Source organism: Agelaius phoeniceus, chromosome 7, assembly GCF_051311805.1.
Source record: "Agelaius phoeniceus isolate bAgePho1 chromosome 7, bAgePho1.hap1, whole genome shotgun sequence".
In the NCBI taxonomy this organism is placed as follows: Eukaryota; Metazoa; Chordata; class Aves; order Passeriformes; family Icteridae; genus Agelaius; species Agelaius phoeniceus.
In genome coordinates this window covers 23,812,057-23,838,487 of record NC_135271.1, presented here as the reverse complement: position 1 = coordinate 23,838,487, position 26,431 = coordinate 23,812,057, and the positions used below count along the sequence as shown (strand labels likewise).

The 26,431-nt window shown below is 41.3% G+C and overlaps 1 protein-coding gene across 4 annotated transcripts in view; it reads right to left on the bottom strand.

The window, feature by feature from the left end:
* SPATS2L (spermatogenesis associated serine rich 2 like) overlaps nucleotides 1–26,431 on the bottom strand; it is a 137,579-nt gene that overhangs the window by 44,401 nt on the left and 66,747 nt on the right. For 3 of the 4 annotated variants that reach the window (XM_077181229.1, XM_054636339.2, XM_054636338.2), the window contains exon 2: nucleotides 13,678–13,738. The exons of the other annotated variant lie outside the window; for it this stretch is intronic. The gene's annotated coding sequence lies outside the window, so the exon portion shown is untranslated. The remainder of the gene's footprint in view (nucleotides 1–13,677; nucleotides 13,739–26,431) is intronic. 4 annotated transcript variants of the gene reach the window in all.

The following is a 26,431-nucleotide window of genomic DNA, read 5'->3' as shown; positions in this document are numbered from 1 at the left end:
TGTGTGAGACCTGCTCCACCACTTCTGACATCTGAAAATACAACTTTGGCAAGGGGGATCAGAAAACTCCCCATTAAACAGCACCTAATAATCTGGTGTTGGGAGGATTTCCCATCTCTAGGTTTATGGATGAATGTTTTCCTACACCCCAAAAAAAGGTCTTAGCTCCTCATCTGCCCACTGCAACTGTTTCCTTTTATAAGGAAATACTACCCCAGCAAACCAAGAATTCCAGGTCTAACTGACTTGACCCTTGCCAATGCTTCCCTAATCCCAGTCACTGAGTGAGCTTTGTCTATTAAAAGAGAAACTAGAGTTTACAATTTTGTCACTCAAAGTTTTTCATGAAGCAGAACAACATCAGAATATGAATTTTAATTACTTCCTATTTTTAATTATAGATCATTTTCTCATTTGCAAATAGTTCAGTCAAAATCTCCCAGCTCCTAAAAGCTAGACAGGTATGGGCAGAACAAAGGCATCACAATTTTAGAGAAACTTCAAAAAATAAGAAAAAAAAAAAGCTAAGTACCTGTGCAGGTTTTGGCTGGGATTTAGTTCATTTTCTTCACAGTAGCTCTAACACAGGGGTGTTGTAGATACTGCCAGCATTTCTTATACAGCATTAAGACCTTTTCTGCCTCTCACCCCACCCCAGCAGCGAGGAGCCTGAGGGGCACAAGAAATTGGGAGGGACAGAGCTGGGACAGCTGAGCAAAGGGATATTCCATATCATATGATGTCAGGCTCAGCATACAAAGCTCTGCCACTCAAAGCTCACTCCCATGGGGAGGCAGTGAATGAGCAGCTGTGTGGTGCTTAGTTGCTGGCTGGGATTAAACCATGACAGTATCTAATGAGATTGTAGCTGCCTGTACTATGCTTTCATCTTCTCTATTTCTACCTTCTCTACAGAATTACATCTCATTTTCAAATGAGATTCCTATCCATCCATATATATTATATTACACTGTCTTGCCTGCAGACTTCCACACGCCCTAGGTAAAAGCAAAACCAGCAGAATCAGAGACACATGGTCTCAGCTGCACATTTGACTTTGTTTCTTGTTATAAAGAAATGCTACTAGAGAACTGCACATGAAGCCTGAAATGAACACAATTTTTCTAATGCAGTTTGAAGCTAATATTGTTGCACCAGAAAGACTGAAAAAAACTCTGAGAGTGAGATTCCAAAATTCAAGCATTTCAGAAAGGAATTATTTTGGTTTTCACTCAGATTTTATTTAAATAGAATAAAAAATTAATTAGGTCAAATGGGCAAACATCAGCATGCCACTGTTTGTAAAACTACAAGAAATACCAAGATTCAGACATTTGTCTTCAGTATCTTGAGATTAGCAATGGGTATGATTTTCTATTTGCTGTAGTCACATGTCTAAGACAAACACAATAATTAAATGCATAAACATAACCAGAGTCAGGAGCACCCAGCACACATTAACAAGTATCCTCACAGCTCTCCTTTTAGCCTTTTGTGTCACTAGGAATGAACACACCTAGTAAAAACAACATAAAATGTTATGAATACAGAACTGGTGTTTTCCAGTACTTTCTAATGACTACATGTAGAAGTTTTCTATGCACACCATCATTTGGTATTTCCTGGTTTTTGGAAGTTTTAGATTAGCTACTTCAGACTAGTTAAGCACCCCAGGTAAGTTTCATGACATCTGAGGGCTTCAAAATCCTTTTCTTTAAATGCCTGCATAAACATATGTATGGAAGTGCACAAACATTCCAGAATATTCCTCATCTGCAGTCCTGTTACTGTCCCTGGTCACGCTTGTCTCAATCACAGAATGCAGCTCTTGCCTCTGCATTCTCCCTCCTGCTCAGCTACTGCAGCCAGACTCTCTACTGGTCACCACACTGTGTCTGAAACCCATTGGCTGCAGATCTGAAAACAGGATGCAGGAAATAAAGCATCTCACTGATTCCACATGTAGCTCTGGATTCCTACAGAAAGGAGGCTTATGCTCCCCCATTGTTTATCACCTCCTCCTGAGGATTTCTGAAATGCCTGACTACACAGTCTGAGGAAGAAGCAGATGTCTCAGATCTACAGCTTCGCAGGCTGCTCTCTTGGAAATGGGTAGTAAGGGGTAAAGGTTTGGAAAATGTGCAGTGGCACATCAGGAACTCAGTTATGCTACTTAACACTATAAAGTCCATATCTGAGAGATCACAGACCTATCTGCTAAAAATAAAAATGAGACAAAGGTGAAAGTGGGATATGTGAGGAAGGACAGACCTTAGCACCTGCATCAGTGTCCTTCTGTCTCCTATCCTCCTCAGATTTCTGCCAAGGGCAGGAATGGTTCTAAGCAGGTACCACGGACACACTGTCATGTCCAGTCAGTGTTGCAATAAAATGGTTAGGCATCAGTCATTCTGATAAAATCCATTGCTCTTTGACCTTGTTATGCTCTCCCCTTCCTAAGCAGAGATGGTACCATCCATATAACCCAGGGAGAGCCTGTGCTTCTCCCCTCTTGTCAGCTGACTTGCTTCCCTCTCCCAGTTCCAGTGTATGAGAAGCCAGCCCACTGCTTATGTGGGCTGCACAGGCATTTGTGTTTTCACAGAGATGTGGTGTGTGAGGGGTCCTCAGGTCCTCCCTGCACTTGGTGTTGCAGCTCCATTACATGAGAATCCTGCAGAGGAATGCTCTAGCCCTTGACAGGGTCACAATAAGAGTGGGTTAAAAGAAAGGTACTGACTGGCATCTCCCCCAACTCCATTAATATTTCATCCACACAGTTTACAAGTATTCAGTGACATAACCACATCTTTTGATACTGATATCACAAAATATTCTGGCTGTATTTTCTATTACCGGTCACCCTTGGTTACAAGCAAGGCTTCAAGCAAACCCTCTTCCTGTACAGCCTTTGAATGCTGGGTCTGTCCTGTCAAAGTGAAGCTCTTCTTTTACACAAGTTTCAGTGTGGCTTCCCCAGAGACTGATGTCACTGCATGAGCTGGTGCTCCCTCATAACAGGTGACTGACACCCTCAAACAGTGAGCACCAGTTACACCTCAGAGACCTGGAGGTGTAACAACCAATTCTACCTCTGTAGAATATAGCTTGGGCTGAAAAGGATCCAAACCAGTAGTTTATATTAAGGTCATTAATGCCATCCTGCATCTGAGCAATGGAGAGCAATTTAAAAAGCACATAAAGGTCAGCTCTGCATTATTTACAGCAACTTACTAGAATGAAGAACAGAGCTGCAGGAGGGGACACATGCAAATCCTATGTTCAGCTATGTTTCCATGTTTCAACAGACAGGTACCAGTGCAAAGTGAATACTGTGTAACTGCTGACATACACACCCACACATATATATATGTGTGTGTATATATATATATATATATATATATATATATAGGCAGGCACATAGACATACAAAGAATGCATAAAATGCTTTATGAAATAATCATACTTTTAAGTAAAATAAATTTGAAAATAAACTAAGTACCATTAGTTTTTGAAAAACAGCATTCTAAACACTGAAAAACTTCCCCAAAACACATGTGGAAGTACACCTCTTAAAAAAAACCTAGAAATTCAAATTAAAAAAAAATATCAAATTTCTGGAAAGGAGTCTTGTTGCACAGCAGCAGGCTTTTCCATGAAAGGATATTTTACAGGATAGAAGAGCTATTTCCCAATGAACATTCAGGGGACTTAGGCACAACTTCTGAAAATTCCTCCCATCCTCTTTCCATACTGATTAGGAGCCAAACACTTATTTTCAAGCCAGATCCTTTCTAAAATTGCACAACTTGCCATGTGAAGCAGAGTTGGTAATCTAAAGCCAGCATTTTTCCACCTAAATTGATGTACATATCACGTGTTTGAACTCCCTATCCAGCTGGTTTTGTCACCTGAACAACTATCAAATATACTGCTAAAAGTCTGAGTGGTCAAATGCACATGTAATTATAAACTGAGGTGACAGCACTTCCTATTGCTCTTCTTTTTGACCCATCCAATTTATACCACCCATCTACCAGAGAAAGGAATGCTCAGCAACACCGACTCTAATCAACATTAAGAAGCTCTAGTGAGCTACAAAAATACCAGAAGGCTGAAATAGTATAAGGTAGAAATTCTCCTAACAATTTTTCATTTCATGGTAGGAAATTATCAACTCATTAATATCTTTGGAATTTTGGAAAAAAATTAGGAGTCTTGTTCTAGAAATTTTTATATAAAGAACATGAAACAGCTCAAATAGAAGAGACAGAAAAAACTCATCTCAGCAGCCCAGTGACAAGAGAAAGTCTCTAGCCCACTGAAGATCTAGTGCCTATTCCAAACCTGCCTGCTGCTACACTAGAAGAGTACTTTAACCCCTAGGCCATTCTTAAAAGAAAAGGATTTTCTCTAAATAGTTTTCCTATTTCCCTCAAACATATCTATGAGCCTCCTAGAACCAGGTAAGAGCCAGCAAAGGCATATCCCCACTCCAGAGCTCCAAAGGCAGGAAACCCAGCACCACCGCATAGCTACCACAACTACCCAGTGGCTGCTCAGGATAAAATATCCACTTGCTGGCTACTGATGCTCACCACTTCAGGGACTGCATGCAGGGGCTCCATACCCTCCCCACTCTGCAGGACAATGTTGCTGGAAGCCTAGAGCCTGTGTTCTGCTGGCTGGCATCCTAAAGGAACATCTGCAGAGCATCACTGTGATTCAGCATAATCTGAATTCCCGGTTTTACTATGTATATCATACTAGGAGAGCTGAGCCCAATTGACAATAGATGAATTCAGCTACATGGTCAGTAAATGGTTTTCTCTGATAGGCAGGAGGGAGGGATGGGGGTTCTGGAAAAAAAAATCAGACTGAGAAAACTCACTTTCCACAGTAAGACTTGCCAAAATAAACATTAGCCGCTTGCTCTTCCTCAAACGCCTCAAAATATCTTCCTAAACATACAGATAAAGAGCAGTGAAATGGCAAAAACCAATCCACTCCAATTCTACATCTGCATGACCCTCCTGCAAAACAACAGAAGAGGTTAACTTTCAATTTTTACAAACGAGGTATTATCTTCCAAGCTGTTCTTGCCAGGGACTTGAGCTATTAAGCCATTTATGCTGGCTCCTATTTCAGCTCAGAACGGGGTGCCAAGAGACAGCGCCGGCTCATTTGCTTTTGCGGTTGCCCAAATGTGGACTGCTACAAGAGCACAGCATGGGAATGCTAACAGGCAAGGATGGAAAGTGGGAGCACCACTCGCCTCAATCACAGTGTTTGCTCTAAACAGTAAGAGCAGAAGTAAAAAAGCGAATGTTAGGAAGTGCACAAATTCACACTTGCTTTGGACATCATAAATTATCACAAGGACTCAAACTTCCACCAGCAGGCTGGCACAGTACAGTAAATTTTCAGTGTTTGAATAAATCTCAAGTTCAAAGATAATCTGATTTCTGGAGCTATTTTGATTTCAGCCTTCTTTCTATTAAGTATTCAAAGTCCACATCACCTTTCTTTCTTGCTCAGACGTCTCTGAAGAACCAGTTTACTGTTGTTAGATGTGCAAGGCTGGCTCTCAGCAAATATAATCGTTTGAATTCAAAGAGCTACATGGACTTGAACCAGCTGCTTGCTGGTCCCACAGGAGCCCCTCCAGCTGCAGACAGAGAAGGAGAAGTCAGCAGAGCTGCCTGACCAAGCACACCAGGAAGCACCACAGTCATGATGAATTGGCAAGTTTACAGTGAGTTTGGGGAAAGGAAGCATTTTACCAGAGTTCTGAAAGCGCTCCCTGAATAAAGGGCTTCTGAAGGGTGCTGATAAGGCCAGGTGCTCAACTGGAGGCATGACAGACCCAAAGAAGCCTTAGTGTGGTGAGACCTCAGGTAAATAACATATATTCAAAGTATAAGTAAGCATACTTTATGAGTCAGTGAGGTTATGTATATGCTTGAAGGTAAACACCTAATTTAAATGTGGCAAAGCAGTCTGAACCTTCCAAAACCAAACACTGATATTAAATGCAGTCTTTCATTTTCTATAACCAAGTCACCTCATATAGCTCCTTTGAAGAAGATGCAAATTTTTCCTTGAACAGTATTTAAATTATTATATATTATATACATATGTAGACATACAAAATATATGTACATAAAAGCTCTAACAAATGTTTACAAGTTTCTAGTAAAATCACCTGATATATATCCACAATGAACAGACACAGGCCCAGCATTAGTCCCATATTAACAGTACCTGTAGAGTCAGACACTACAGTTTTCACCACTGACATTTTGATATTCTCAGATTTACAACACATAAGAGTCTTCCTCTCCTCCCCCACCTTCCTACTGCTGAGGAAAATCGTTGATTTTCTAATGTTAACAAAAAGTATTCCTGGAAACAACAACAAAAGCACATAAATAAGTTAACCAATAATTGCTTATTGTTTCATACAGTCCTTCAACGTAATTGCTATTACACATGAATAAGCAGCTATTAGAGCATTCACTGGACTTTGAACTGCACTTTTTAGAGGTAAAACCCAAAGGAAACCCATCAATTTTTTCAACTGAAACCCACACTACCTAGCAACATCAACATTAATTGTAAAAGTACAGTCAATCAATGCAGACTGCATACTGCCAAAAATATGCAAAAGTGCCTTAACCAATCCCCCCTTCCATACCCTCCCCAATAGTCAGGGGACAATCTCAAAACACTTTTCTGTTTCTGATGGTCAACAGCATATGAAGTGTTGCTCACAACCCAGAAATAAAGCTAACTAGCTGCAACATGTGGACAGCAAATTGAGTAATTTTATCAACAGAATAAAAAGAAGATACTTTATTTATTGAGGAAAATTTTCAAGAAAATAAAAGTATGTATTATTGTAAGGTATTTTTCTCAAAGACAGGTAAGCTCACTTACACTGACACACATTCTAGAGCATCTTTCAGTTCATTTGTTTGTGCCTATTCACTGTAAGTGATCCATCTTTGGCATGCCAGAATCCATGAAATGATAAAATCTGTGGACAAACCTTTACTTTGCATCTGTCCAGAATTTCTGAAGATGAACCTTTAACACAGCTTTGGAGGATAAGATAAAATACTAACTCTCAGTGTGCTGAAGGATGCCAAACCCACTTTACTTGGGCAAACATGGATACCAGCAGGTTTCAGACACTGGATTGGGTTTGTGTGACAATGTTTTGATAGTGGAGGGGTTACAGGCTTGGCTTCTGTGAGAAACTGCCAGAAGTTTCCCTCGTGTCCGATAGAGTCAATGCCAGTCAGCTTCAAGATGCAGCTGCCACTGGCCAAGGTCAATCCCACCAGCAACCATGGCAGTGCCTCTGGAATAACAGTTTAAAAGGGTGGGGGGAAAAAAGCTGTGCAGCAGCAATTGCAGGTGGAGGGAGGACTAAGAAAGAATATGTGAAATGAACAGCTCTGCAGACACAAGATCAGTAGAGAAGGAGAGGCAGGAGGTTCTGCAGGCACCAGAGCAAAGATTCCCCTGCAGCCCATGGTGCAGCCCATGGTGAGGCATCTGTGCCCCTGTAACCCATGGGGGTCCACAGGGATGCAGAGATCCACTTGCAGACTGTGAAGGACATCACACCAGAGCAAGTTACAGCCTGAAGGAGGCTGTATCCCTGTGGGAAGCCCTCACTGGAACAAGCTCCTGGCCTGTGGACCCTTGGAAAGAGAAGCCCATGCCAGAGCAAGTTTGCTGGTAGCACCTGTGATGCCACAGGGGGCTTATGCTGGAGCAGGCTGTGCCTGAAGGACTGCACCCCATGGGAAGGGACCCTCCCTGGAGCAGTACAGAATCCACACTGGTGCAGTTGGTGAAGAACTGTAGCTCATAAGAAGCCCCCTGTCAGAGAACTTCACATAGGGCTATGTTTCCTGGCAGGGACCCCACACTAGAGCAAGGGAAGAGTGTGGGAAATCCTTCCCCTGAGGAGGAAGGATCAGCAGATGCAATGTGTAATGAACTGACCCAAGTTAAACCTGAGAAGGAGGGAGGGCTGGGGAGAAGGTTTTAAGATTTAGGGTTTTTTTTCTCATTATCTTACTTTTATTGACTGGTAACAAATTAAGCTAATTTATCCAAGTCTAGTCTGTTTTGCCTGTGATGGTAATGGCTGAGTGATCTGTCCCTGTCCTCCTGACTCACGAGTCTTTTGTTATGTTTTCTCTCTCCTACCCAGCTGAGGAGAGGAGGGACAGAGAGGCTTTGGTGGGCACCTGGTATCCAGCCAGGGTCAATCCACCACAAGCACACAAAAAAGCATGTTTTGTATGGGAATCTCAAAACTGCTTTAACTGCTAAGTCTCTCTTCTCATTGCTGTTAATTACAGCAGCACTGCAAGCTCTTATTTATTGCATGTAGGCGCTATCAAAAACTCAGTGCTGGTTAACAGAGTTACCACACTGAGCAAGCCAAAGTCTCAGCAAGTCAAACACCCAGTACCTCACTTGCTCTAATCATCCTGTCAGCAGTAAGAGCTGCCAGACAATAAACTGAGCTAGCTAGGAATTTCCCAATCAAATGGGTTTTGTTGGGGTTTGGTGAACCTACTTCAGCATAGCCAAAACATTTCTCGAACAACCAGCTAAGCAAGGGTTCCCCAACAGCTAAGTGAAATCCCTGTTAGCCAGCTATCCTTTCCCAAAAAGCCCAAATCACAGCAAAACTTGAGATAAGCAATGTTCAGCTTAACAAAGCAGGAAGTTACTGTGGCTTGTGCAGACACAGAAGAGCTGATCACAGCATTTAATATCAAGTAAAGCACTGTATCAGTCACGCCTCTCCTTCATTATTGTACAGCCTCACCAAGTAAAGGCAGAGGTGACTCCTGAACAGCTAGTCCTTTACAAATTGTCTGACTGCATTTTCATGAAGTCATTCACAAAGTTATCATCTTCATTCATAATGAGCAGTCCTGGCAGTCACTGATACAGATTTCTTACTGTAGACAAAAACACAGTCAGAGCTGCCACAAATTCACATCTCCAATTTAGCCACACACGAAAACAAGCAGGGCTGGCTCTGCAGGCAGCAGACATGCGCTGTGACTGGATTCTGTGGTTAACAGAGCTCTGTCACTGGCATCCACAGAACCAAGGACTTTGGCTGAAGAGAGCTGGATTTATAGTTGCTCAATATTTGGACTTTCCAATAATGGAGGAAAAAAAAGAAAGACTCATGTATGAGACACAATTTACACAGGATGAGATTCAGCTCCATTGGCTGTCTTCCTTAAACATGAAATTTACTTGCCAGTAACACTGACACACTTGCCAAGACCTGAACTTTCTCTATCACTATTTTTCCATGGGTTCTGCTGATTAACTGAGGTCAGACAGTCTAGCCACCTTGCTCACAATCAGAGCATAGCAACAGGGAATGCTTTGGCTCTTTTTAAACTGCCTGAACTGTGCAGTTGGAGAAAAATATAAGAACTCTTTCATCACTTTATCCCCACATACACCTCGCTTTTGGACAGGGCACAAATTACTGCCTTGATCCTCCCTTGTAGCAGAATACACACTCCATCCTAGTGGCCTCAGAGAGCATTTCTTCCTTTACTATCGAAAACAAAGATTTCCATAATTCTTCCGACCTGCTCCAACTGCCTGCTCCACAGAGGGAACAAAAAATGGAAGTTATCACTGGCAAAGAGAAACTACCTGCTCTAATCATGAATCTTTACAGCTGAACTATTTCAAAAGATACTGGAGGGGGGCAATGCTATTTTGTCTTCACTGTGGGCTGACCTTTATGAATATATTCACTCTTCTCTACCATACAAGGAAAGTTTCATTGAAGTCAGTGCTGCAATGTTAAAAAGGCATGAGAAATTGCACAGAACTTTTTATGAAGGCACTGGAGTCTCAGTTTCACTGTGCTTACTGCATGATCAACCAAATCCCATAATGTCATCTCTCTCCTGGAATGCCAGCATTGACTGACAAACCTTCTAAGAGGTTTGGAGGTGGCTGCCTTGAACTCTGACATTTAGACTGGTCACACTGCTACCCATTTGTGTATGCTTTGTGATGCTTTTCACTACCCAGAACAAATACTTACCTCTCTTCACATTAACAAGTAGAATAAAGAAGTGCCACCAATAACAAAGCAGGCCAAATACCCTAAAAATAAAGAATCAATTCAAGAACTTCAGAGTCTCCTTTAATCTCAATTATTTTCTCTAAAAAATCTGTGAAAGCTCAACTTACTTTCAGTTTCAGACTTTGATATTGATCAAAGTAATCAATGAGCTCTAATCTCAATTATCTGATTTGGACTGACAGCAGCATACATAACCAAAAGGTGTTGCAGGGAAGAACAGGAACACATTCACTGATTTTTTTTTTTCAGAAGTGAACCAAGATTTCATTCCTACTTCAAATCTTTTATTGTTTAGTTTTTCCATTTCTTAGGATAAGCCCATAAATCTAATTCCTAATGTTTCAATTTTGAAAGCATTTTATGGGTCCAGTCTCATGATAAATAAGACTCACAGAATAATTATTTTAGGCACATAATTATATACTTATACAGACAGCAACAAGACGCACCAATAGGCAATTAGAGAATTACCTATTTCTGACATAGGTCTGATGTTCACATTGGGTAAAATTTCTCCAGAACTGTTCTTGCAGGACAGAGTCAGCTTGAATTTGCAAACACTATTCAGATAAGCACTTAAAAGCTACTGAATTTCCTGAAACAAATTTCGTTACACACTTTTCAGTGAAAAATGAACTTCAGCAAAGTCTTAAGAGACTTTTTGAACTGTTTCAGAAGTGTGCATGATTCTAATGAAAATTTCACATCTGCACGTACAAGAAAACATTTTTAATGAAGAATACACTGTTCTTAAGATGTTACAGTAGGATTTTGTTCTTCTGATAATTCCTTTTTCAGTACTACATTAAAAAGTAAAAAAAAAGTAGTATGATTTGGGTTGTGGTGGGTCTGACTGGGATGGAGTTAACTTTCTTCACAGGAGCCCACATGGTGCTGGGTTCTGGCTCTGTGGCTACAGCAGCGCTGACAACACACCAGTGTTTTGCCTATTGCTGAGCTGTGCTTGCACAGTGTCAAGGCCACCTCTGCTTCCCACTACACCCCCACAGCCAGGCTGAGGGTGGGCAAGAGACTGGGATGGGACACAGCTGGGACAGCTGACTCAGAGTGACCAGAGGGACATTTCATGTGATGTATCCTCAAGTTCATAAATAAAAATTGGGATAAAGGAACAAAAGGATATTTTTCTTTTCAAGCAAATTTTTTGGCTGTTGTTTGGAGACTGGCTGGGTATCAGTCTGCCATCACCTGGTATGCCCTCTCCCTTGCTCTGCTTGTTTTTCACCCTGAGCCCTTGAGCTTTTCTTCACCTATTAAATGTTTTTTTTAACTCAACTCAGGAGTTGTCTTTTATTCTTCCTATTTTCTCCTCCATCCTCCTGTGGAGAGCTGCTGCAGGGAGTGAGTTAGGAACTGTGTAGGTACTTGGCTGCTGGCCAGGGTGAGCTCACCACAGCAAGTCAAATTGAAAACCCATCCCAGATTGGCGTACTCTCTTCTCAGATTCTGATCTAGAACTTGCCCCAGTATTCAGTGTCTACAAAAACTCTATTTCTCTAGATACTTGTAAGGGCACTTTACCTCCGTATATCTGAGCTGAGTATAATCCTCATCCCAACTCTACAGGCTGAGGAAGCATTTGTTATTCTCATTCTACTGAGGGGTAAAGAAGTAGAGGGGACTACAGGAAAAGATTTTCAGAGTTGATAAAAAATTTTGGCCTCACTTGCAGAAAAAACATTTACACACAGCCATCTTTTAGGAGCAACCTGAAGGTTTCTCAGAGCTAAAAAACAATCCCTTTGCAAGTTTAAGATCTTTACTGACCTCCCTATTACTACCCTTTCAAGCACAAGATTCACAAATGCGGACCTCCACTAACAAGCCAGCAGGTTTCCTTATTCTCAGGGCCACAAGGCATCATTCTGGTGTGGAAGACCAAGTGCAGCTGAAAAACCAGCATCTTTCCCAGAAATCACTGCTTCTGAGAAATCCCTGTGCTGTCTAACACTGCTGACAAGGGTGGAGATACTTCCAAGATATCTCGTTCTCTAGGCAGCCCATCTGTTTCTGACAGCTCAACTTCTGGTCAGCAACTGACCCAATGAGTCACTCTGCTTGTACTATACAGAGCTCAGAGCCAGATAAGCAATATTTCATCATGTACTTGGCCACACTTGTGATCAGCAGATGCCTAAGAACCACTTTGGGCACGTATCTTTTTCTTCTTTCCTTTGAGGAAGTCACACAGCTCACCGCTACTGAGTTCAGTATGCTGAATTATTAACTACCAGATTGACTCTATTCAGCCACTCCCTGTGAGCTTTCCACTACCAAAAGCCTTAAAACTTTGCCATGTGGCAATTCTGTGTAAAAAATCTGAAGCAAAAAGGAAATCCTTAAGAAACAGCATAACTACCTCTACCAAAGAAACAGGGTGCCTGAAGTGAATAATGTGCAAATGAAATGACTTCTCCTTCCATCTATTTACCATAATGCCTGAGCATTTCAGAAACTTCCAATACATAATCGTATATTTATCATTCTGACACCCATGCTTAAATGCAAGAGTATTGTTATCTCATGTTATAGATTTAAAATTGAGGAATTAAGTGATTCAGTGAAGATTTCTCAGGAAGCCTTCATAAAGGACACAACCCAGGTGTCCTAAGCTGCAAGGAAACAAGAGAACCTTACAGACATTTGAAAAAAATGGTCATCTCTATTAGAATTACACAGAAGGATGAGGTCCTTAAAACTTTAAACTTGTTAGATTGAGGCTTCGAACAGATTTAGCTTATGATTTTTAACATGCTGGACACATATGAGAAACCATCTCCTTTGGACAAAAAGGCAAAAGGAATTACTTGATATGTTCAAACAAATATTTTCTCCAAAACAAGTGACAAAAACCATGGAGTTTGGACCTCTAAAATTAGGCAATTGCAAAGCTCCCATTTCTCAGTTTTGTAGTACATGTGTATTTAATTTTTTTTTAATTACTACAATGCTACCCTTTCCCACTACCCTCTGAATGTCACTTTGGACTATACTTGGTGTGATATGACTTCAGAATATCAGTTCAGCAGAACTTTCAGATGCAAACCATGCTACATCCTCACAGTCATACAAACAATTAAAAAGATGAGGAGATGGTGAGGAGAAGCAGTAGGACCATATAGCATAAGCTGGTCAGCTAAATGACAGAGAAGAAGAAGACAGAGAAATTTATACAGAATAGTGAGCGACAAACTCTGGAGAAAAAACTGCCCCATCCCTGAGAGTGCTCAGGTCCAGGCTGCATGGGAGCAACCTGGTCTAGTGTAAGGTGTCCCTGGCCGCGGCAGGAGGGTGAGAACAAGAGGATCTTTAAGGTCCCTCCCTACCCAAGCCACTCTATGATTTCCATATGATTAAAGTTCCAAGATGTTCAAACAGACTGCACTGCTCTGGTGAAAGCAGCCCCCAAAGTTCTTGGCTTCTTGTTCTTGCACTGACAGATCTGTAAGTAAAGAAACTTCTTATCTGAATGATCAGCAAAGAGATAAAAAGTATCTTACCACTGCAAATTACTCCAGTTTCTGGTCCTATTTTTCGTCTTCTCCAAAAGACTGTTATCACCTGCAAAAATAGCTGAAGTTAAAAAAAAAACCAAACAAACAAGTACTTAATTTTTTCTTAATTTGCTTTACTGTCTTCTTACAGTAGACTTTTGTGAAAAAAAACCATCCCTCATTCCTTTACTGCTGTGGTCAACACGTGAGGGTGCCCTTACCTGTTTTACAGGGCTTATCTTTTCTAAGGGCCTATCTTCACTGCCATGAAAGCTCAGGCAATCACCTAAGCTTTGTTGTTAGTCCCATTCCTGACCACACATACAATTCTCCCCTGAAACAAACCCATTTTTAAAGCACGTATTTTAAGCTCAAACTAGCCAGCACATGGGATATGCAGAAAGATAAACTTAAGCAATGAAAATTATTTTATCATTAATGCAAGAGAGCTGTAGGTGCAAGTTACAGTAACATAGCAGCTACTAATTCAACCCCTATGAGCAGCACTAGTGCAGTTTCACTGTGGTCATTCTCCAGAAACAACATTATCATCTCAAGAATACTAACTCAGATGAAACAAAGGGAAACCCAAAGGGTGACACCAGCACTCTGTTCACAATACAAGGTCTTTGCTGATTTACATATAAATTTCAGAGGAATTGTCCCCAAAGTTAAAGACACACAACCACATGGAAAACTGAGGCCATTCACATCCATTCACAGATGAATGGAAACTGGTCTCCCAATTTCATCAGTGCAGGGAAATAGTTAAGTTTTGTATTCTCTTGTGTAGTTGTGAGGACAAGGCAGTCATGGTCTATGGCTTACCATGCATGCCAGATAGAAATTATTCCTCTTTGGCAGCTATTAAGTGAGTTGCACACTGGTCCTTGTTTGCTTTGGAATAAGATCTGTTTAGCAGTCCCTCAGCTAATCCTAAAAGAATATTGCAATGTTTCTGAACATCCTGATTGCTGAAATCAGCCTCTACTAAGCCACTATGACTGGACTGTCTTTACAGACAATTTTTTCCTTCTGTACTACAAAATACTACCTCTGTGTACAGACTAGAAATGTGTGACTGCTGTCATATTTAATTCATTTTATCCTTATTGAAACTACATATTTTGCCAAGGCCAAAACAAGTTTTAGACTGCAAAAGTCCTGTCAGCATCACAGGTTTTAGTTTAAAGCAAGGCAGAAAGCTCTTAATTGCTTCTGCATCCAAAACAGCCAGATGTTCCCTGAAGCACTTCACCTGGCAAAAGCTCCCACAACAAAGACTCTCTCAGCTTATGTCCCAAAGACCATTACAATCTAAACACACATTTCTGCATGGCTTGCTGAGTCACAGTTATGCTCAAAATCAAAGGAATGAATAGAGCAATTTAAAATGTGATGCTTCAATGAAGAAATACAAGTAGTCACACATGTCAGTGTTAAAGAGCATTTCTGAGTGTTGGAATCTACACAACAGGCACAGATCCATGAGATGAATTGAGGGGTTGGAAACCTGGTGAGGGAGGCATACCCAATTCCTTGTCTTTGGGCAGAATACCCCAACCAAGCACTGGGGAAGAGGCCTACATGATGGCCCTACCAGGAGTTTTTTCTTTGGGGCAAGCAAGGGCAGGAGTTGGCTGTTTCCCTCAAAGGGACACAAGGAAGGGCTAAGAACTCATCCATTTTGTCCAGTGAGCACCTGAATCAAAGCAGAGAAGACAGAAGCATTCCTAATAGCTACTGCACTTCTTATGCCAACATCCAGACATTTAACTCCTTCCAGTACTGCATGTAGTCTGCAGGAAGTATTTTTAGGATTTAAATACAGCAAATCAGATCACAGACATTATTGCACTGAGGCATCCTAGTGACTGTTCTTTTTCCCTGCATCACACCACCTGCTAAACCCCAGTTTTGATCTTTTTCAACCCAGGCTACATAGGAGAATCCTCTCCAACTTCACTGGAAACTAAAACCTAAAAAAGTCAAATGAGAAGAGCTTTCTAACTTTAAAAAAATTGTTTTTTTCCTCCAATTAGTTCTTTTGACAATTCCTGTCCTTTGGAACTTGACAAGATTTGAAGAAGAAAGTGATAGATAATGTCAGAATCCCATTTATTGATGTGGTCAAGAAATATGGTCACTGGTATGAAATTATTCAAGCTAGAATTGCAATTATTGCCCCTTGAGAGCTATTATTAAAAAATATTTTAAAACAGAAAGGAACATAAGCGAAAAATTGAAGTCCAAAGTTCTTCTTTTGCATCACCATTAAGTAACAAAGCAGATAGCTAATAGCACACTATATGCACAATTCTAAACCCTCCCCATTTTACTGTGTGCAGTAAAGATTTGTTCTTTCCAACCAAATGAGATATATTACCTTGAAAAAATTAATTAATTCTATAGGACATCTTTCCACAGTTTGATCACTTCCCCTAAATCACCACTTTGTCTTTACTCAATGGTCCATGACATGTTATCAAACACTATCCGGGAAAAAATGACTCAAGGGCGGAGAAAGGAAATCACGAGTAAAGGTACAACAGTTAAAAGGAAGTTATTTGACTTATGTATCATCACAGATAATACTGTTGCTTAACATGCAAATGTTCAAGTAATTTTCCATTATAATGAAAGGTCAATTCTTGAAGTGACTTTTATTCTCAAACAATGAAAAGATGTTGGAATAGGAAGGCATGCTGTCACTCTGCAGGCCTCAGAATGCAGGCTGAAAAACACTGGTCCATATTCCTCTGTGGCAGATCCATGGCTGAGGACGGCCATGTGCATGGAGATGACATGATACCCCCTCACAGAGCCTTCAGCACATTGTCCTCCACTGCAGAGTATGAGAGGGAAAAAGCTGAGCTTCAGATATCACATCACCAAACTGCACATCCAGCCAAGCTCAGTGACAAACAACTGCACCAAAACCAACATAAGCCCAAACACCTGCCCGCAATCAGTGCTCATCACAGTGCTACGGCCCTGCAGGACATACAAATAACCCAAGCATTTTAATCCCTCCCCATCTTGAGCTGTGACTCTTTCAACAGTTCCCTAATCCTCGTATTAATGTGATATGTGACAATAGAAGAACGAGACACGAAGTTTAAATCTAGATCAGAGCAGCTATTCATTGTGACATAGCCCTTAATGAACCTAACTAGCAGAATCAAAGCATAACATGAGCTATATAACACTCTAGATTTGAGTCCTCATCCTACAGGAATCTTTACTCTTCAGAATAGTAAAACAAGGCCTTTGACCCCTTTTCGTCTGATGCCTAACCCTGACTGCAGCCTTAACCTAGGATTTCACAACACGCCCTTCACACAGAAGAGCTCGAAAACTCTAACGCTGCACTCTTCTAATTCCACTGTAGACCCGTGAGCCTTCTAGACCCTAACAGCAAACACAACCTGCAATTCCTCCATCCCCAAGTAAATTTCCTACACAAACAGGATTGGCACACCTGTGCAAAATACGGTGCTAAATATATCCCATATCATATATAGTGACTATAGCAGCACTGCAATTAACCGGAAGTTGTCAGAGTCTGTTAAGAATAGTTCATTTGGCTTCTGGTTTGGGTTGATTTTTTGCTTATTTTTAAAAAATATTAAAAGCTAAGTTTATAGTGGAATCAGAGGCATATTGAGCTGGGATGAATGGTGATACACAAGGAAACATTGGACTATAGACAGCTAGCTTTTACTTCAGGATATTTCTTTGGTGAGGCCACTGATGGAACATCTAGGTGAGAAGAAAGCTAGCACAAGGCAGGAGATCTTCTGAATGTTGATATGAATGACTACAAAAGCTATTTACAGTTGGCTGGTCCACACAACAAAAAAGTGAGATTTTGTTGATGATTGTGGCACTTGGGGTTTTTTGGCCCTTTTCTGGGTTTTGCTTTTGGCCTAGCTAGTGAGTCACATTTCCCTAACTGCCAATGTAGCTGTTTAGCACATGGAAAGCAAACCTCACTTTCTTTGACAGTCAGACCTTAAGACATCTACTCTCAAACTCTGCAAGTTCTGATGTAGCCAATAAGGGTTTCTCCTTGCCTGCCAGTGCTACACTTCAATACAGTGGTAAGTTCCTGTCAGTATCAGTCAGTCAGTAACAACAGCTTCCAAAGCTGAACTCTGCCTGCCTTTAACCCAAGATGCTCCATTTTGTGCACTGCAGTTCCTAAACTTGGCCAGGGCATGCAGTGCAAAGCACATTCAGCAGGATCCAGCCTTCAGAGGACAATTCATATCAACATTTACACCGTGCACTTCTTACTGCAACAAAAGATGTATAATATTGTAAAGCAGCATGAGGCCTTCTGTCTAAAAACATCCTCATTTGTTATTTGCCAGAGATTGTATAGCAAAAAAATCTGTTGACATTAGGATTGGGAAAGAACCAAATAAAAGCTTCAGGACTGGACCACCTCTCATCCTACATCAGATTTCTGTTCAGTGACACAAGTGTGATATTCAGTGATATCAGACAATGATATCACAGTGGGGCAAATGATAGGATATCTGTGAGCACCTTGATTCTCCTACCAGTGATCTCATTATTTCAGTCTTTTACTCCTCCTAATGTAACATCAGTAAACAATTTACTCCCAAAGCATTATGGGCCTAATCCAATTCCTCCTGACAGTACTGGAGCAAGAACAGACCCAAAACACACACACAGATGAGCCAGATAACACCAGAAATTCAACATCACACCACTGAACACCTACTATCTCACCAGATGAGAAATCTCCCCACTGTTAGAAGAACTGGACCCATTGGAAGCCCAAAATGGTTAGAGGATTGAGTTCTGGGCCCCAGTGAAGCACAAATTCTCAGACAATGAACATAGGGCAACCCTTACAAGTTCTACTTCCTACAAGAACTGCTGTCTGCTTCAAATATATCCCATACTTCTGATAGATGGGGATAGTTTTTTTCCCACAGCTGGGAATGCTTTACTTGGATGTGTTTATCTTTCCTCAATCTCTGACTCACAGATATCTCAATTTATTTTAGTTTTCTCCACTATCAGAAACTAAGAGGGTTTCTGTAACCAACTGTACCATAACCAGGTACACTGTCTATGATCCTAGTAGATTTATGGAAAGCTCTCTTCACTAAGAAACTAATCCACAATTTACCAAAAATGTCTTATTTTGGGAGTTAACTTCATGAAAAGCAACTTAGACTCATTTGTTACACAGCAATAGAATGACTGTCTTAAGAGTTGTCATTTATCTCAGCCTGGAAGTGATAAAAAAAAGGATACCTTTCCATTTTGCAGAACTCTTTGGTGGAGCAGGGATAGCAACAGAATAGCTACTTAGACATATATGCTATAATCAAGTTCTCAGAGTGCGTGTGTACTTTGTCAAGATCAGCTAACTGAAATTAAGATGAGAATTTTCCCTGAAACACGAGCCCACACGCCAAAATTATTCCCCTTAAGGGCAGGTGAGGACTTCTGAAGCTTCATTTGGAAACACTAAAAAAATGACATGACATCCTGAGCCAAATGGTTATGTTAGTTCATTATCATCATTACTAAAGAAAATACTCCCTAACATATTCCAAGCTATGATTTGCACGCTCTTCCCTGCCCTGATCTAAGGATGCACAAAAAGGTATCCCAGCTGGACTTACCAAGACTGGCTGATGACACAAGCCATAATTTGTCAAGATTCTAGCTTCTGAACATGACCAGCTTGTGCTGAATCCTAGAAACTGTCCAATATAAAACATATTTCAAACAGAAAGCCTTTGGGAGTAGCCAAGTAGAATACTTGAGGAAAAAAAATAACCATTACAGAAGCTTTAGAGGATTTATAATTCTGTTTTGTTTGCAACTGTACAGTAGCCTTGCCCATAAATAGAAACCAGGTGGATTTCTTTTTTTACATTTGCTTTAATTTCTTTATTTGGGACTTGTGGGAATTATGGTAACCAAGCAACAACACAAACCTGGAAAGCCCTAGTTAAGACAATTGCTGATACCCTGATGAGGCAGGATGTGTTCAGTGCCTAGAGGAGCTATGGGATCTCCATTTCTGTACACTCTAGGGGCCACAAGACTCTAAAAAGAGTGAGGAAAATATTCTGTACAATCTGTGGACTCTCCATGCCTCAGTGTGAAAACTGCCTCCCTCTGAAATGAATTTTGCTGCCACTTGGGAGTCCACTGTGAATTTTACTTGCCACTTTTGCAGGGTCAGTCTGCCAGGAGAGCTTCCTCTTACCAAGGCTTGGGAACTCAAAAATACTGGGTCTCAGACTGCCAAGAAATTAAAAATACCATCCCATGGATTTATTAGAAATATCACTGTGGATCCATGTAAATTTGAGTATTCATTTACATAGAACACAACCTTATAACTAAATGTTGATGATAAAAAGTGTAACTAAATTGAAAAAAAAAAAAACCTGCAATGTTATTTTCTGGTCAGAAAAGCACACCAGAAGAATCAAGCCTTTTACAGCTTCTGCAACGAACAACAGCTGAAGTAACTCATTTTCCATGCAAGTGCAATCAGCACTATTTTCAAACTGGCACATCCTCCATGTAATCAGTCTTCAGCCTCCCAAAGAAGGAGAGAAGCTTCTGAAGGAAGCAATACTTCTTGCTTTGCACACTAGCAAAATCAGCTGTGCCCTCACTCTGTCAAATGGTTTTTATTCAGCATTTTATAAAACAACTTTTCAAACTGCTCCAAAACAAAAGTAGACTCTTTCTTAATAGCAAAGTCAATCTATATATTTTTGTACAAACATTTCAAGACATAATCATATTCTGAGAAAGGAAAGTATTCAAATGATGTTTTTTAAAAAAGCTTAAATTATTTGCCTATTCAAAAAAGCAGTGGCAGAGAAAATATGTCTGAGTGCATATGCTTTAAAGTGAATGAGGGGTTATTTTAGGAGAGAAAGGGTGACTACTGCACACAACCAATGTATGGTGGATCCATCAAGGCTGTGGATATTGTTTATGCTGCAATTCAGCAGACAGCACCTCAGTCTCAGAGGTAAGACAGTGAGATCAGTACCAAAAGCAAGACAGCCCAGCTATAGCAGATGTGTGCCTAAGACACACAGTATGCAGGTTTTGGGAGGGCATTAAAAAGCTCAATCCTGTGGAACAGGTTTCAACTTTTCGTCATACGGACATCCAGCTGAGACTGGGTTTTATTGTGTAGCATCCAATATCAAAGGTTCCAATAAATAAGTATTAAAATCACCAAAAAGCCCCAAGAGACTACATCTAAAGATGTCCCGTGAAAGTTACACTGGGACACAGACATAAGGGGGCTTCAGGGAACTTGGTCTACTGCCACAATTGCTGGGCTTCTGAAAAAATATCACACCATGACTGTGAAAAGTAGAACTGTTTGTCAACACAACATCACGTGCTGAGTGTGCCTTTGTAACGGGGTAAGTGGGTGAGGTTCAAAGAACAGGAGTTCCTGGGAATCTCTACCAGGAGATAGCCCAGCAGAGGGATGTACACTCTGCATCACCCACTGGAGGACGTACTGCATCCTGCTCAGAAAGAAAGCACAATGCCAGGGCCCAGCATGGCAGCAGCAATGGATCCTCAAGTCCAATTCCACTTCACTCCATTGTCCTGGCCTTGGTGTGTGGACAGGAGGAGGGTTAAGAACTCCTAGACTGCCATCACCTAAGCAGTTTCACATTTCTTCCTGACAGTCCTACAAGAGCTGAACACAACCACAAAGAATATTTGTACAGCACAGAGGCTAGACATAGTCCTTCTTATATAAAACTCCAATCCTTCTCCACCTAGAATGGAGAAATACTCTTGTGCATTCAGATTCTAAGAGTGGGATCATAATGAACAAAAATGCAGGATGAAATCAATTTACAAACGTAAATATAACTCTAGCCTCTTTTGAAGCTTTAATAGGAAGGAGAAGCAAAATTACCCAGGGGATCTTGGTCAGACTCAGCCATGAGTGCAAATGAGATCTCATTCCCATGTGGTATTTCACATCACAAAGGAAAACACAGAGCTCTCACAGCCCTGAGACAGAAGGTTTCCATGAAACAGTAATTTGGTCGTCAAAGCAGCCTTTTCATGGGAATGACATACAAATAACAAAGTAACACCCAAAGTTTTTAAGCAAGTTTCTCATGCTGGAACTTAGACTGTTTCCTGATGATTTAAATTATTTCAGTCTGGGCTTCAGCTGAAATCCCTATGTCAGTATTTTAGTCATGGAGGAACATGGGTAAAATAAAGCACAAACACAGTGTGGTCTTCTATTCTGCTAGGAAGTTTGGATAAAAGCAAGTAGGTGCTGGTGCAAATCTGGAATCCCTTCAGGGAACTCAGATAAACCCTTTGTTAAAGCAAATGGGAGTTTGCCTCAGTTTATTGGCATAGCATCTTCTATATGGATCATTTACTCTGAATTCATGTCTGCATTTACTTTCCTAGGAACAAACATGCATTTACTGCTGACACCGAGACTCAGCAACTGATCTATGACTGGGCACCTCCGCTCCAAGTGCCTTTGAGATACCAAGAGTACAGTTTATTCCAGTAATAACTACTTGCCCACAGGACATGGTCTGAATATTTCACGGTCCACTAAAAAAATAACATCCCATTTAATGACAGAAAGTTGCATGAAAAACATTACAAGCAGGCCATGTGGCCAAGCTACTATCTCTAGCCCAACCTCTGCTTTGCAAAGCTAAAACATACAGAAGGCTGCTGAATTATCAGCCTTCTGTATGTTTTAGCTTTGCAAAGTTATAGTACATTGATGTTATTTATTTTTCCATTTTATTTCCCAAGATACTTGCCACTTCTGTAGAAGAGGGGAGTGGCACACAGTAACTACAACCTATCTTTCTTGTTTCCAAGATCTCCTGGCTTCCACAGATGGACCTGCAAGGTGGGGGCTCTGCTCAACATCACCCACAACTCTGGTCCTCAGTATGAACAACCGAAGCTTTCACATGTAAGCAAATCCCTCAACATCCATAGCTGCAGATTTCAAACACACTGCCTGACCACCTCATGTTCACCAATATATTAAATACTAAAATTTTCTCAGCCACCCTAGCATATAAGTACATTTCTTCTAGTGAATTACCAAAGTCAGTGACCTTGAAAAGCCAGACAAGCAACTCCTGGATTATGTTCAGGAATACAGCACACTGTAAAAGCTGAGGATTAAAAGGAGAATTATCAAATTTCAAAATAAGAGTGAGATGATTATATTTTTTCACAGAGTCACAGATTTGGTAAGGTTGGATGGGACAGCAGTAGCTAATCTGGACCAATATCCCTGCTCAGGCAGGGTCATCCCAGAGCCCACTGCATAGGATTGCATCCACACAGTTCCTGAATATCTCCAGGTATATTGAATACCTCTCTGGGAAACCTGTTCCAGCGCACAGTCATTCCTACAGTTAAGAAGCTCTTCCTTACATTAAGGTGAACTTTCTGTGGTTGTTTTTGGAGGTAGGGGGTGTTTAACTGTAATGCACAAACAGATACCTTTCTAGCTTTGTATTAACACAGACAGTTAATGATTTATGGCCTGTTTCTTAAGGAGTCCATCTGCTGTATTTTCAATTTCAATTAACAGCAGATTCCTTCCCAAAGCTCTGTGATCAGTACTGGAAACTGAAAATGTCCAAAAATGTAGCACATAAGAGTCCCTGAGGTCCCGTCCAGAAAAAATCCCAAACGAGCAAAAGGCAAAGCCTTTTATGGAATCTGGTACCAAATTTATTTAAAGACAAAATCCAACAAAACCAGCACACTCAGCAGCAGCCCTTGCAAAGCAGCCCCGCTGCCAGCTGGCGGCAGCTCCAGCGGTCCCCATGCTGGCCAGAGGCCTGGAGAAGGAACGCAGCTCTGCAGGAGCCTCGCTCCCATACACTGGGGAAGCACCCTCACCACAGTCCAATGTGAGGGTGACAGACTGACATCTCAAAATCAGTTGTCCTTGCCCAGGTCTTTTGGCACTGCAGAAAAACAGCCCTTGCTATCACATGTCTGACCATTTCCCTCTATTGAACCACTTCTGCAGAGCTGGGCTCTGACTACACAGCAGCTCAGTGAGGATGCACAGCCTGGTAAGTCAAGTTCAGCCCAGATTATATACACTATAAACTATACCATAGTACAAAATGTCTGGTTTTTGTCATCAGTAACAGTAATCCTGAGGTTTTTCTTCTTTAATTCACAGAAATCTCTAATATGAGGCTAAACAGCTCTCTAGATGGAAGAAGATATTATTAACTTAAAATAGTGAACAGTAGTTTGAAAGTGTGATATTCAGCTTAACTAATGAGTTTACATTGCTGCATTCTTTTAACATGAGGCAACAATGCTAATGACTAACCCTTTTGCAGTTTTATAGACCTTGCAACTACAAGATGATTCCTCTTTCATTTAAGAAGTCCCTTGTTACAGCTTAGGAAATCATGTTTTGCTTTTTAGCAATTCACACTAAAATACTTTACAAGGCACCATCACTCATTTACAGGCTGATGTTTAGAGGACCTGACTGTACACAACTGCAATAATAACTTCCTGCATTCAGCAGCTCTGGAAATCCAACACTGGGACAGCAATCAAAAATTTCTAACATTTCCTCATCTGTAAGGTAATGCACAAAATAATCATTGTTGTATACTTGGGTTAAATTCAGAGAGGGGAATCAAGTGCTAAAATGCCAATATGTCAACCTCATCCCAGAAGCAAAAAAACCCCATTATTCTTTGTCAAGAGGTCACAGAATGGGCTGGGTTGGGCTGGAAGGGGCCACAGTGGGTCATCTGCTCCAACCTCCCTTTTCAAGCAGGGCCATCCTAGAGCACACTGCACAGGATTAGGTCTGGATGGTTCTTGAATATCTCCAGTGAAAGAGACTCTGCACCCTCTATGCGCAATCTGTTCCACTGCTCAGTCACCACATAGTAAAGAAGTTCTTCCTCATGTTCAGGTGGGACTTCCCATGAATCATTTTCTGCCCATTGCCTCCTGTCCTATTGCTTGGCACCACCAAGAAGAGCCTGTTCCATCCTCTTAGGACTCTCCCTTTAGATATTTATACACATTGATGAGGTTCCCTTTCAGTCATCGTCATTGCAATCCTTATTGTACTCATAGCAGTGCAATGGATGAATTTACATACGTGACCATCCCATGCCAGGTTATGCAAGAGCAGAGTGACTTCCCAGACTGCCAAATCATGGAATCACATGGAATGGTTTGGGTTGGAAGGGACCTTAAAGGCCACATAGTTCCAACCCCCAAGCCACAGGAGTAACAACGTAAATCACTACATCAGGTTGCCCAGAGCCTCACCCGAACTGGCCTTGAACACCTCCAGGGATGGTATCCACACCCAAACAGCTTTCCTCGCTCAGAACTTCCTTAGTTTTGTAGGCTTACTCACTCTCTTTACTACAAAATAAAGTACATAATTTCTAATTATAGAGTACCCTTCATCCTGAAACACCCTGTGGACTCTGAACCCTCTCACAGAACAGTCAGAAGTTTCAGGACTGAGCACTCAGTGGAACTGCTGCAGCCTGCTCCATGGCTGGCTCTCGTGTTATATTCTTGGCTAAGGATGTAGAACCAAACTCCTACTCACATCAAAGTGCTGCAAAACTGCCAATACATGTAGAGGGGTCTGACAGGACCTCAGTTTGAAACATCTCTTTCCCAGAAACTCAGCTACAGAGGATGTAGACTGCACCCGTTTCAGACATGAAGGGCTCGTGTCTTTTACAACAGGAAAAATTTGTGAGGCTACCAGCCATGCTGTGATGCAGACCCAATAGCACAAAATTTGGATCATCTTGTTTCAAAAAGCCCAATCTTCCTCCCCACCAGGGTTTCCTCCAACTACCACCTTCTGACCTCTTCACAAGTCTACAGGCACTTTACTTACATGGCAGCTGCCCCAGTTCATGTGTATTTGCCTCACACTTCTTCAGGGCACCTCTTGCCCCACCTGCACTAGAGCTCTCTGCACCTGACAGCACACATCTGACCCTTTGACTTCCTTCTCCTGCTCTTTCCTTACATTTCAGACTTGGCTGCCTTTCTGCTGGCCAGCTGAATTATCCAGTCCTTTTTGGCTTCCACTGTGTTTGTATACAACATAATTTGGTTACTGAAGAGGAAGAAACCCTCAAGAACTTTAATGAGAAGTAGGTTTCCTTCTTTCATCCTAGTAACAAAGTACATGCAGCTCATGGGAGACCTCAGCAGCTGTGGGAACAGATGATAAAGCCTGTCTGCACCTTAGAGCTGTGCAGCCTTTCTCCACACCATCCCTCACTCCAACAAACCCAGCGCAAGGACAACAAGCTCCAATTCTAACAGCAAAGCACAATGGCATGACAGCACCTGAACAAACTAGCCAATTCAAAACAATTTCTAGCCAAAATGAAGTTATTAATGTAAAACACAAACAGAGAAAAGACACCACTTCATTCAGACCTTGTACTAAAGATCACTAAAATTATACACAGGCTAGTATCACTGCATAAGACAGTTATTCCCTCAGCAACACAGAAAGGAGAAGTCCCAGAGTGATGACATTTTGGGGCTTGTAGGTTTTCCACTGCTACCATAAACCACAGCTTCTGAACTCATCCCAACTGAGAAGTGCCACCACACCCAAACTGCATGTGCAATGGTTTTATTGCATTTAATTTTACATAGAGAACCATAGACAGCACTG